The following is a 12,412-nucleotide window of genomic DNA, read 5'->3' on the forward strand; positions in this document are numbered from 1 at the left end:
GACAGAGTTTGAAACGCAGCTGACACACGGAAGCAGAACTCATAATGAATCTTTCTTCAAATCCATCAGGAGAAGGAAGCCTGCCAGAGATTATGTAGGGCCAACTGATAAATGAGAAAAAGGAACACTTAAAGAAGATACATCCATCTGCAGCAAAGCTAAATGACTTCTTGGTACTGGTTTTCACTGAGGCCTCTCCAACAGGAGTCCTTCTCCTAAATGCTCGTTAAAAAAAAAAAAAAAAAAAAAAAAAAGTGACAAAATGAACTGTAACACATCACCAAAACCAAACTATTTTCACCCAAGAGTTCTGAAATGACTTAAGGATGAAAAGGCTAAACTATTAATCATCGTCTGTAGCTAAAATTGGCTTGGTATCTGATAACCTGAATAAAAAATGTGACATCTGTTAAATAAATAAAAATATAACCAACAAAAAACACGTGCATTCAGAAAAGCTGCAGGGAACTACAGGCCTGAAAGCTTGGATTCTGTAATAGAAAAATCAAGAGGAAGTGTAAGAAAGCAGACAAGGCATTACTATGATCTCTGGAAGGTTTTGAAGAAGCTGACTTGTAGATAACAACGTGGTTAATTTATGTTTATTTTGAAAAGTCTTTCACCAAATCCTCCATTAAATCTGTTAAGGAACCTCAAAAAACATGGTGAAAGACAACAGGTCTCTGAAGAGATAATTAAGAGAAAAGAATCAAAGAGATGCATTTGTAATCCTCTTTCTGAACAGTTGTATCTTTCCCAGATGACTCTAAACCAAACAAGTTTGAAAGCACAGGCAAGGACAGAGAAACTGGGTAACGGTCAAGGGTTCAGTGTCAGAGGCAATACTTGAATTCAAAAGACAGTGACGCAATTTTTCCCCGTAAGAATTAACATAGTGGACAACTGATACACATGGGAAAAAAGAAATGCACGTGTTTTAAATACACTGGAACAATATATATAGCATGGAAAACAGAAGAAGCATGAGAATAAGAATCAGCAACTGGAAGAGATGTTGGCTTTTAAGAACAGATCATCACTTTGAAATATCTCTGCTTCTTCATTCGTGAGATTAAATGACTAACTAAAATCTCCTACTTGTAAGCATTCTTGACATTTCTTTCCAAACAGTTGGATTGAAAAATGACAACAGGGACTGACTTTTACCATCTTTTTTCCAAAATCCTACCTTCTCTTCTTCAGAAAAGAATATTTTCAAGGAAGAAAAAAGATTACTGATGAGGGCGCTTGACAAAACAACATCTTCGTCTGGAAGTCCCTCTGAGAAAAAAAATATCACAAGTCTGAATTAAGTGTGCTTCTCATAGTCACTACCAGGGACAAGAAACTGGTTGGGACCCCTGGTCCAACCTAGTACAGATTATGCTCTTCGCATTCTTTGCGTCCAAGTGGAAATTAATCTACTTAGCATACATACAAGTCTGATGAGTTTACAAAGCTTAAAAAAAAAAAAAAAAAAAAAGAAAAGTAATGAAAGACATACTACCAGTAAAATGAGGCAACTATCTCTATCAAGCATACCACTATAACAAATCAAACTTTACTCATTCATAGAATCATAAATTTGGCTGAGAATTAAAAGTATATCAAACTGATGTTTAACTGAAAAGTTCCAAATTCTCACTAAGTGTCATTAACATGACTTTCCAGCTACACCCCCTTCTGAGATTTCACAATAACGGATTTGTTAAAAAAACTTTCTATGTCATTACATCACCATTTCTATGTATAAATATATTTTTACATAGTTTTTAGCTTTAGTTTTGCAAAGACATTAATTTATAATCTTTTCTCACCTTGGTATCTGCTTATTTTCACAAAATTTACCTATTGGCAGACCAAGAAACAACTTTATTAGTAAACTGCAAGTGGAAAATGGCATACATGACAAGTAAATAGCCAAATTACCTTTTGAACAAACCTCAAGTAAACTAAATTCACCGTTCAATGCTAGTTTTTCCTTAAAGTACAATGCTAGTTTTTCCTTAAAGTACATGGCTCACTTTTAAACCAGGAATAAATCCACATTGGGAATAGGAGTACTTTATCGATCTTGAACACTTGGTAACAGAGGTTAAAAAAATCTCAAACAGTACAATATCCATGGATTCAATTTGACAAAAAAAAAAAAGATACTGTGTCTGCACTAGCAGACACAGTATCATGATTACATCTGACATAAGACATAAAAAATATAGGAAATGAACATATATTTAAGCAGAAAAATCCACAATTTTGAATTTTTTTTTTTTACATAAATACAAAAATTTGACACATGAAGCTCCGAGCAATCTATGCTTCCCCCTTCAATCTTTTCTAGTCTATTGTGAAATATCAGATCCTATGTTATGGTTACCTCTTCAGACAAAACATTCTGATGTTCATCATCCGTGAACTTCCTCTTTTGAAGATGTTATTCTTGTGACTAGCAATATCAAAAATGAGTGAGGCAAAACGTTTACACATCCCCAGGGGAGAGGCTCAACTCAGCTTTTCAAGCTTTCCTAACCTTAGTCAGCAGGCTTGTGTGATAAACCCACACACCCAGTACTTTCTTGAAATAATTCTCAGGGGAAAAATGGGAGGGAATAGAAAAATCAAATCAAATAAATCAGCCAAGCAATGAGCACTTGACTCACGTCTAGGTTGACACCATATATTTTACCAGATTCCAATAATAGCTACATCATGTCTTTATACAACATCCAACATAGCCCAGCAAGCAGCGAAATCATGGAGATTCTAAGAGAATATACGTTTCTCAGACAAACAGGTAACTAGGCAAGGATTTTATCCCACAAAAAGCTAAATTAACTAGTATTAGCTTGCAAAGTCAAGAAATCAGACGTTAGTAACAGCAAGGGTCGCACGCACCCTTAATCCATCGTGATAAAATACTACTAAGCCAAATTCCCCCAAGAAACCTGCCTCATTCACTATACAGGATGGTTTGTGCTCTCTGAATAGCGTAGTTGAATAACTTGTGGTGAGAAAATGCAACACATGGCAAGGAATCCTGAAAATCCCAAGACACGGTAAATTATATATGACAGGAGAATTAGGAAACTCTGGAAAAGAGCTTGGAAAAAAAAACCATTTTTGATATGATGGTATAAGCACTATCTACTTTTAATGTTAATTTTCAAGAAATATTCGAATAAAAGGGTGGATTTGAAAGATGACGTGAAGCTTTGTTTGATACATCCGTATGCTGTAGCCTGACAGTTTGGTCCCAGAAACAGTTGCCTTCTCTTGAAAATGGAGATAAGCTGCGGACAGACAGAAAGACATTTTTCAGCTACATATCCTTACATCCTTTTCTCATTTAGTGTAAGAAAATAATTGTGTCTAGGCTGTTAGAACAAGTTCAATCATCATCTTAAAACCATCAATTTATTAATGCAAAATGAAATTAATATGATTTTGATATTGATGCTTACCCTATCTTTGTCTAAATAAGTAGAGATATGTCAAAATGAACAGCTAGGCTGTACCTTCCCCTGATTAAAGTAAAAAAAAAAAAAAAAAAAAAAATATATATATATATATATACAAACAAGCTGAAATATAAATATATTTATATAAATATACTTATACTTTATATTTATAAATATAAATATAAATATACAATATAAATATATTACAAACAAGCTGAAAAGAAAAATAATGCATGCTAACAACTTTCAAGACATTATAGGACATGTAGCAGTTTCCTAAATATTTTTACTAAAATCTCTACAGAGCCATCAGAAGTTTTGCTGCTTGTCCAGTTGTCAGAGGGAGAACCTGTCCCGGAAAACGCTGTGCTAGACACACTAGTGTGATGCCATTTCTTTGAGGCGTAGTATTAACAATTGTTTAAGAAGTCAATAATAGATGTTCTGGTATGTTTTACATTAGAAAATTTCACCAGGCCAACACGAGAATTATTTTGTCAGACTGCTAATAAATGCCATTGCCTCAGTTTTGATCATAGATGATTAAGCTGCAAGTATTTTTTTATTGCCTTAGGCTAAAGTCACTTGGCACTGTAACAGCAAAAGCTAGGGAATTTTAGCTTACTAGAAGGTTTCCTGATAATTCTATTTTTCATGAACATGTTTACAGCTAACCATCAGGCTTTAAGATGCTTGCACAATCCTTTAACCTGTGCCCTACGCATGCACAATTCCACGTAATACAAAAGATTTAGAATCACCACCTTCAGAAAGCAGCAAGAAGACAGTTGCCAAACTTAAGCAAGGGGCAGCGGAAATGAAATTCATTAAATTTCAAGGAAAAAAGGCGTTTGTGCATGTTGTTGTCTCAAATGAACGAATAGCAACTCTTCTGACAAAAAAAAAAAACTAAAAGTTGAGTTGAAAAAGCCTCTGCACTGTGACTGAGACAGATTCTGCCTTTCCCCCCAGCCGCCACCACCACCAAGCACATACCTCTGGTGCTTCTTCCCTTTCTGCAGGTGAACCAAACCAGATGAAAACCAGTGGAAAAACATGGGACAGCCTTCCTAAAGGAAGCAACAAAAAGAACATAGTTGGAAAGCCTGGCCACCCTGATTTGCTTGAAAAGTGCAGACCCTTCACCGATACACTTCCAAGCTCAAAGCTCAAACATCACGATGATATTCATTAAAGAAACTGAAATTCTGCTGAAACTCGACAGGAGAGCAGAGGATGAAAAAAAAAATTCCTTTTGTCTGCTGACATTATTGCTTTATTATCTGACTGGCCTGCCACCAAAATCTTGTTTAGTCTAGCATCAAGTTTATCTTCTTCCCGTTGATTAAGACCTGGTACTCAAGCAGTAGACCCAGATGTAATCTAAAAATAGTATCCACTCTCAGGCATAAAGCTTAGAGAAAAAATGTATGTTGCAGTGGAGAAGAAACAAACACCTCAAAAAATCTGAATAATGTTCAAATAGCTTCACATATATTAACAGAAATTTTATTCTTGGTCAAGCCTACAACGAGCTGCACTCTTTATAGAAACTGATCAAGAAAATGCTGAAAATTAATTAATCTTTGACAAGGGCCCACATTTTCACTGGCATTTTGGAAGACTGTAATTTTGATGTGCTACAGGACTTTAGCCAGCGCAAAGATTTGCCCAGAGAACAGTAACATAGTGGCAAAATAACAAAGATGAAGATAATGACCTTAAATAATGGTGATCACTAAGCCAAATGTTTCTGTCTTGGGAACTTGGGATCCTTTTGGGTAAGTGCAGATAGAAAAGCGGATTGGTTCTTCCAAATCTTAGAAATTCAGCAAAATTTAGGTTAGGGATCTGCTGATTTATAATTTATGATGATTTGCAAGTTGCAAAAAGACAGCAATTCCACATCTTTCATAATTACAGAATCACAGAATCATCTAGGTTGGAAGAGACCTCCAAGATCATCGAGTCCAACCTCTGACCTAACACTAACCAGTCCTCCACTAAACCATATCACTCAGCTCTACATCTAAGCAACTTTAAAGACCTCCAGGGACGATGACTCAAACACTTCCCTGGGCAGCCTATCCCAATGCCTAACAACCCTTTCAAGATATATGGCAGAAGTGAAAGAACTTACCCTAAATGCACAATTATTCCCATCTTTTTACGTCCTTGTATGGGGGAAATGGAAATTTTGCTTTGGGAAGCTTGCTAGTGTTGCTCATCTAAATAAAAATGGCATGATATTAGAAAAAATGCATTAGAAGTCCACAACTCTATACATCATTAATTCAAAACAAAACGTTATTTGTTCTGCCAGTCACGGAGGTATGACCAGTTGCACAAATCAGTATTGTTTCCATGCTGTAATGACATTTGTATCCTAGAGAGAGCTGGACTCAGCAGTTTTATCTGCAATAACTGTGTGTAATAAACTACACATATATAACAACAATTTGATTATGAGGATTATTGCTCAAACTCTTCTGTTTATTTCATTGGAATTATTAGTGCTAATCATATCCAACCGTGTGTGGCTATTCTCTCTTTGCACACACTTCATGGGATCTGAGCTGGTTTTCCTCATTTACCTACAAATCACAGTGCCATGTGCCCAAGAGGTTTTCATGCCAGTGCTGTTAGCAGAGAGCCAAATCTCCATTAATATTTCCTTTCAATGCCCACAGCGTGGTTCGGCCCTGAACTAAGAAGAGTCAATAGCTAGAGTAATCCCACAGTTCAGAGGCTGAAACACTGACAGCATAATTCCATTGCTATACAACTTCCACATGGGGAAGGAAAGAAACTTTTGGCACAGACAGCGTACTTTCCAGAGTAAAAATTTCATCATTTACTTCTCCCCTTTCAATTCTACGCAGAGTTACCAAGCCTGCTATGCTTGGACAACTGCCTGGTGGTTTACTCAGCCTGAGGTAAGCAGGGGGTGCTTCAAAGCTCATCCAGATCCACTTGTGATACCATAGTGATAGTTTATTTTCTACATAAAGCACCACTGCCTATTTCTGCAGTTGATTCTTTGACGATTTTATACTCACTGAATCTCTGTCTTCCTCCAGGAGGTCGATTAGAGGAGAAAATACAAAAATCTTTTTTTTTTTTTCTACTGTGGCAGAGACTCAGACACACAATATTTGGCACAGTTGTACTTCAAAAAAATCCCAATGTGGACGTAGTTTTACTGGCAAACAAATACTAGTTAATGTCACATTTTGCTGAATTAGGCTGAGCAGTTTTTCAATGATTTATACTTTTTCCATTGCTACAAGGTTTCAGCAGTCCAACAATTTTCCTAACCCAACTGTCCTTAAAATAAATAAGCCCTTCAGCAACAGAAAACAAGCCTGAAGTCAGGCCCAGATCCAGGGTAAAATTTACACCATTTAAAGTCACTTCCTTCAAGAGATGGCAGGACAGAGGGTGTCCTCATTTAACACAACATCCCTATATCTCCATTTCTGGTTTCAAGCTTTGTGTTGGAATTATTTTATTTGGGGGAATACAGTAATGATTTCCTCACATAATGTAAGTATTTCCACATCATAAGCCTTTTCACACAGAAACTTCCTGAATATTTGAAGTGGCTGAGAGTTCCCAAATTCCAAAAGAAACAAGATGACTCCCTCCCAATCTTGCCCAGTATATTTTTCAAGGAAAAACACAGGTGCAAAACTGTCAATAGACTTTCGCCTGCAGGCTAAATGGCAGTGAGTGCTGAAAGCAAGCAGAATGCATACAAATAGCTTGCATTTTTGTCTGACTTCATACTGTCTAGGACTTTAACCAATACATTAAAAAAAAAAAGAAAAAAAAAAAAAGAAAAGGACTTTCATTTAAGGGTATTTCTTTCTACAGAGAAGGAGAAAAGATGGTGAGGATGAGCAGCATTCGTGTTGTTGTTCTTCTCTCATGTAGACAGGACTTGAAGCAACTACAAACTCCCACTTAGAGAGTATTCTGTACATGTGTACACTTTCATATGCACAAAAGCTAGTAACATGTTTCAACTGCTTACAACAAGGAAAAACAATTGACAGCTGTGCCAGCACTTAATTTTGGATAGACAAAGCCTCTTTAAGTCTTCTGTGAACTTCAGTGAAACCTTCTAGCCATAGAGCAATAAAATAAAATTGTCGGTCTTGAGAGAATGAAAAATCATAAACAATAGTACATTCTGATCGTTCACTTGCATTAATTAATCACAGAATCACAGAATGGCTTGGGTTGGAAGGAACCTTACAGATCCTCTAACTCCAACACCTCTGCCATAGGCAGGAATGCCACCCACTAGATCTAGTTATGGTACTAAAAGTATACATGCCAAATATGAAATTGCCATCCTTCAGCACCTAGTATATGCAAGCTACTCCAAAAAACAACTAAAATTCTAATAACCAAAGGAATAAATGGAAACTGTAAAGCAGTTTATGGAGCAATATCGTAATAGGTTATGGAAATAAAAGCTCTGCTGCTCACAAAGCAGCTGAAACTATCTTAAGATAAGCCACTTCAAAGTTGCCAGAACAGACAAAGGGTTAACCTGCTCAATGACAGAAATTAGTGGTGATGAATTGGTGGCACAGCTGAAACCCAATTAATGACAATGCAGAATTTATATTCTTAAACACTGTCCTGGTCAAAAATGTTTTATAAACCCTTGTCCTGGCCTTCTGTTATAAAGAACGGGGTGGCGGTGATGGAGAAATTACCAATTCTGAGCAATTTCTTTATTCAAGCTGTGGCTTGAATCATTCACTGACAACATGAAATAATAAACGCAGTTACTGGTCAGTCTCCACATCGTTACTGGAAAAGCATCTCAAAGAATTCAGAAGTGTGGCCTGCATCTCACCTACCTAGACAGCCAAGGAGAGGGCACATAACCTAACACAACACTGAGCTTGACACACACTAACCAAACTCTTGGCACAAACTTTTGGGCTTCATTTCTTCCCCAAACCACAGGAACACCAAGCACCAGCCCTTCCAAAATTAACTTGAATGTATTGTGAGAAACACCATTCACGTTTTTCCTTGAATTTAATCACACAAACCCAGCTGAAACAACATCCCCATCATCTCATCTCCTCTGGCCACGACTTGTACTAACTCTGCAGTCAGTACTCAACAGCCTGCCTTGCCCTGGTTCGCAGTCAGTACAACGCAGTCTAGCACAGGGCTGCTACTACAAATGGAAAATCTCCAATTCCCAGGGGCACGTGCAATGTGTGGCTCAGGTCACACCCTTACTGACATAGTACACTGTGTTCAAAGGCTCACAGCTTCTTCAAACACCACTTCCCCCTCAATGCGTGCCAAAATAACAATCCCAAAAAGCCACCACCCACATGAACTTTTAAACTTTTTTCAAAAGAGCGTATTTACTACTAAACCTTTGTCTTGCCTATTTCTAAATGACTGGAAAAAAAAAAAAAAAAGCTGAATTAAACCAGAATGCAAGATGCAAGACCTAAGACAATTATACTAACTGGATTAGATTTAAATGCATAAAGTGAAACTGAATACCATTAATATCAAACCAAAATATTCAATACTTCAAAACCTACTTTCAGCTATTTAGAGGACTGTTATTTGTAAAAGTCTGCCCACCTTTCTTCCAAGTTAAATATCCAGATACCTGTCTCTCCAAGGAGACTAAGGAAACTAGAAGCACCTTTCTGCAAATAAAATAAATAAATAAATAAATAAGGCAACAAATAATATCAATGCAATTTTTACAGTGGAAGCAAGTCATTAATTTACCATATGAATCTACCTGTGTTTCAGCTTGAAGCTCAAAATACACTAATTAGTTTTGAAAAAAGAGACAAAAAGCATTGTAGCAAGTGTTTTGATGACTTCACTATGCTAATCAGCAAAAATGATGGTTGATTGAGTAATCAAAATAATTAGGAAAGAAACAGACAACAAAAGAAAGAATAACATAAATATATCACGTATAATTCAGGGCATAACAACACAACTCTTCTCAGTTCACATCCTTATTCTGTGAAATGTGTTCATATGATTCGTGTCAATATGGAATAATGCTAGGGCTGCACGGTATGATGAATGTGACCTTCTGTCCTACAGACCCTTGTATAACCACAAGTCGAAGAAAAACAGAGTGGTTACTGTATATAGTTCTTGTATGTTGCAAAGGAATGTTTTAGCAAGTCGTGTCAATAGAGAGCTTGAAGGGAAACGTAGTTGTAGGCTTTTCCTTGAAGTCTCTGATATCTGGAGGGTTCAGAATAACTGCTAACTATTACGACTATTGCATAGGACACTACGCAAGTCTCTGATATCTGGCCAGGAGATTAAGGAGATGGGGAAAGCTGAAGAACGACTAAAAGACAAAGCTTGCAGGGGACGCTGCACAAGTCTCTGACATACAGCCAAGTTGGACAAAGGAAAAGGACAAGAGGGAGGAAGACTATGAGCCTTCAGCATGAAGACTCCCCGTGCACCCAGCACTCTTTACGTGCCTTTTATTAACCCCACAAATAAACCTCATAAAGCTAAGTTGACTCAGAATTTATAACAGTATGGTGAAAACTGTTGCACTCCAAGTTGGGAAGGGGAGAGGAAAATGTTCATGTATATGTGAGAATTGTACTCAAACAGCTGATTACACCTCTGCATACACCTTTTAAGGGAAAACTTTAAACCTGAGAAGCAACAGGCAGTCTTCTACGTTTCCTGATATGATATCATGATAGATGATATAGGTATGATATCATCCTTTGATATCATACCTATAGTCTGCTGCAGGCTGAAAAGTAGCCTGTGCCTCAGGTACCGTTTTATGCCTTTGCTTTTGTTACTACATCCCTGTAAGTCTTCAAAAGGGAAATGAAATTATCCTACCCAGAAGAAACACCGTCCAGAAGACACTTGAGTTGTTAGGGCCTGAATTCTCAACGAAACCAAAGGCAGGGATCTTACTGACCTGGAGAAAGAGGCTTTAATCTCTCCTGGCTTGTTTACTCCTGAAGGAGCGTGAAAGAGACGCGTGTCCTTGTACGTGAAGAGGAGGTGAAGGAACAGCTAGTGCAAGGAATGCACAAATCCGTTGCGCCAGACTAACAGGTGGTTGGCTCTGAGCTGGGAGACTGCAACAGAAAAACAGAATTATCTAGGTTGGAAGAGACCTCCAAGATCACCGAGTCCAACCTCTGACCTAACACTAACCAGTCTCCAACTAAACCGTATCACTGAGCTCTACATCTGAATGTCTTTTAAAGACACCCAGGGATGGAGGCTCAACCACTTCCCTGGGCAGCCCACTCCAATGCCTAACAGACCTTTCGGTAAAGAAGTTCTTCCTAATATCCAACCTAAACCTCCCCTGGCACAACTTCAGGCCATTTCTCCTCGTACTGTCACCAGGTACACGGGAAAACAGACCAACCATCACCTCGCTACAGCCTCCTTTAAGGTACCTGTAGAGAGCGATAAGGTTGCCCCTGAGCCTTCTCTTTTCCAGGCTGAACAATCCCAGAGAAGGAGGAGGGAGGGCGAGTGAACGGCTGTGTGGTGCTTAGCTGCCGGCCGGGGGAAACCACGACGACAGCAATGTAGTCCTGTAACCAAATTAAAGCCTAAACTTTCAGCCTGGTCCTTGACCTGAACAGGGAGTGAGGATCCAGATCCTGGCATTTATACGTGATAGTTTATATGCAGCCTAAGTAAATACTGCAGTCGGAGGTCATGGCGCTAGATTTTGAAAAGTCTGGCATAAAGAAGAGATCTCAGAAAAGCAAATTTAAACAACATTAATGTCAAGTAAAGTCTTTCTGATTGCTGTATTCTTTATCTGTCGTGACTAGACAGATGAAAATCTATGACAGCAATTTTGCCTTTAAGGTCATTTCTTTTTCTTTATTTCTTTTATTTACATTGATTTATCTTATTTTAACAGACTCTGTACTAATTTTCCTCACAGAATGACTAGCAGAAATACGACCCTTATATGCCCTTCGTAATTAATTAATTAGGTCAACTCTAACCACTAAGCAGCTTGTCAGCTTATTTCTATTAGCGATAAGGAGCAATTGAACCTAAAACACAGAAGCCAGGTTGATGAGCCTATTCCACAAGGTCTCATGACTCCACACATGTGAAGTGAAATCTGCCAGCTGGAGATCATTTGACCTTTGCTATATAATAAGCATGAGGAATGATGGGAAGAACTGCCACTCCAGGAGAGTTTGAGGTTTAGACTACCTAAGTTGCTTTTCTAGGGTTCTGCTGAAACAGACTCAGTATTTCAGAGTAGGCTGCTTTTTCTTCACGTTTTCTACCATTTCTACGATATAGCTTTGGAGACTCTATGAACAGGTAACATCGGGGGTGACTACTCAGAAAAGGAAAACCCTGATGATGCTACTGCCCCATGAAGACGTTCAGCAACGACTCAAATTTGGAAACGAGCAGGTAAGCATTCACGGGTCCTACAGTGGCTTTGTGTTTGGGAGCTTGAGCACTTGCTTTACCTTGTGAGGCGTCGGACGAGTGGGGGGCGCAGCCCCGTCGGACGAGTGGGGGGCGCAGCCCCGTCGGACGAGTGGGGGGCGCAGCCCCGTCGGACGAGTGGGGGGCGCAGCCCCGTCGGACGAGTGGGGGGCGCAGCCCCGTCGGACGAGTGGGGGGCGCAGCCCCGTCGGACGAGTGGGGGGCGCAGCCCCGTCGGACGAGTGGGGGGCGCAGCCCCGTCGGACGAGTGGGGGGCGCAGCCCCGTCGGACGAGTGGGGGGCGCAGCCCCGTCGGACGAGTGGGGGGCGCAGCCCCGTCGGACGAGTGGGGGGCGCAGCCCCGTCGGACGAGTGGGGGGCGCAGCCCCGTCGGACGAGTGGGGGGCGCAGCCCCGTCGGACGAGTGGGGGGCGCAGCCCCGTCGGACGAGTGGGGGGCGCAGCCCCGTCGGACGA

General features: G+C 39.5%; 1 long non-coding RNA gene across 4 annotated transcripts; it reads right to left on the reverse strand.

Annotated features, from left to right (window-relative positions):
* Positions 1-1,266: 1,266 nt before the first annotated feature.
* On the reverse strand, positions 1,267-12,041 carry LOC119717553 (uncharacterized). 4 transcript variants are annotated; one of them, XR_011803598.1, is made up of 7 exons: positions 10,432-10,561; positions 9,090-9,157; positions 5,599-5,686; positions 4,455-4,528; positions 2,378-3,290; positions 1,818-1,848; positions 1,267-1,281 (listed from the first exon to the last, which is right to left on the reverse strand). It is a non-coding gene; the product is annotated as an uncharacterized lncRNA (long non-coding RNA). The 4 variants fall into 4 exon arrangements; XR_011803604.1 differs by lacking the exon at positions 1,267-1,281 and having other exon boundaries at positions 1,540-1,848; XR_011803597.1 differs by lacking the exons at positions 1,267-1,281; positions 1,818-1,848 and adding an exon at positions 11,978-12,041 and having other exon boundaries at positions 2,654-3,290; positions 10,432-10,594.
* Between the last annotated feature and the right edge of the window lie 371 nt (positions 12,042-12,412).

Source organism: Anas platyrhynchos, chromosome 1 (genome assembly GCF_047663525.1).
Source record: "Anas platyrhynchos isolate ZD024472 breed Pekin duck chromosome 1, IASCAAS_PekinDuck_T2T, whole genome shotgun sequence".
NCBI classification, from domain to species: Eukaryota; Metazoa; Chordata; class Aves; order Anseriformes; family Anatidae; genus Anas; species Anas platyrhynchos.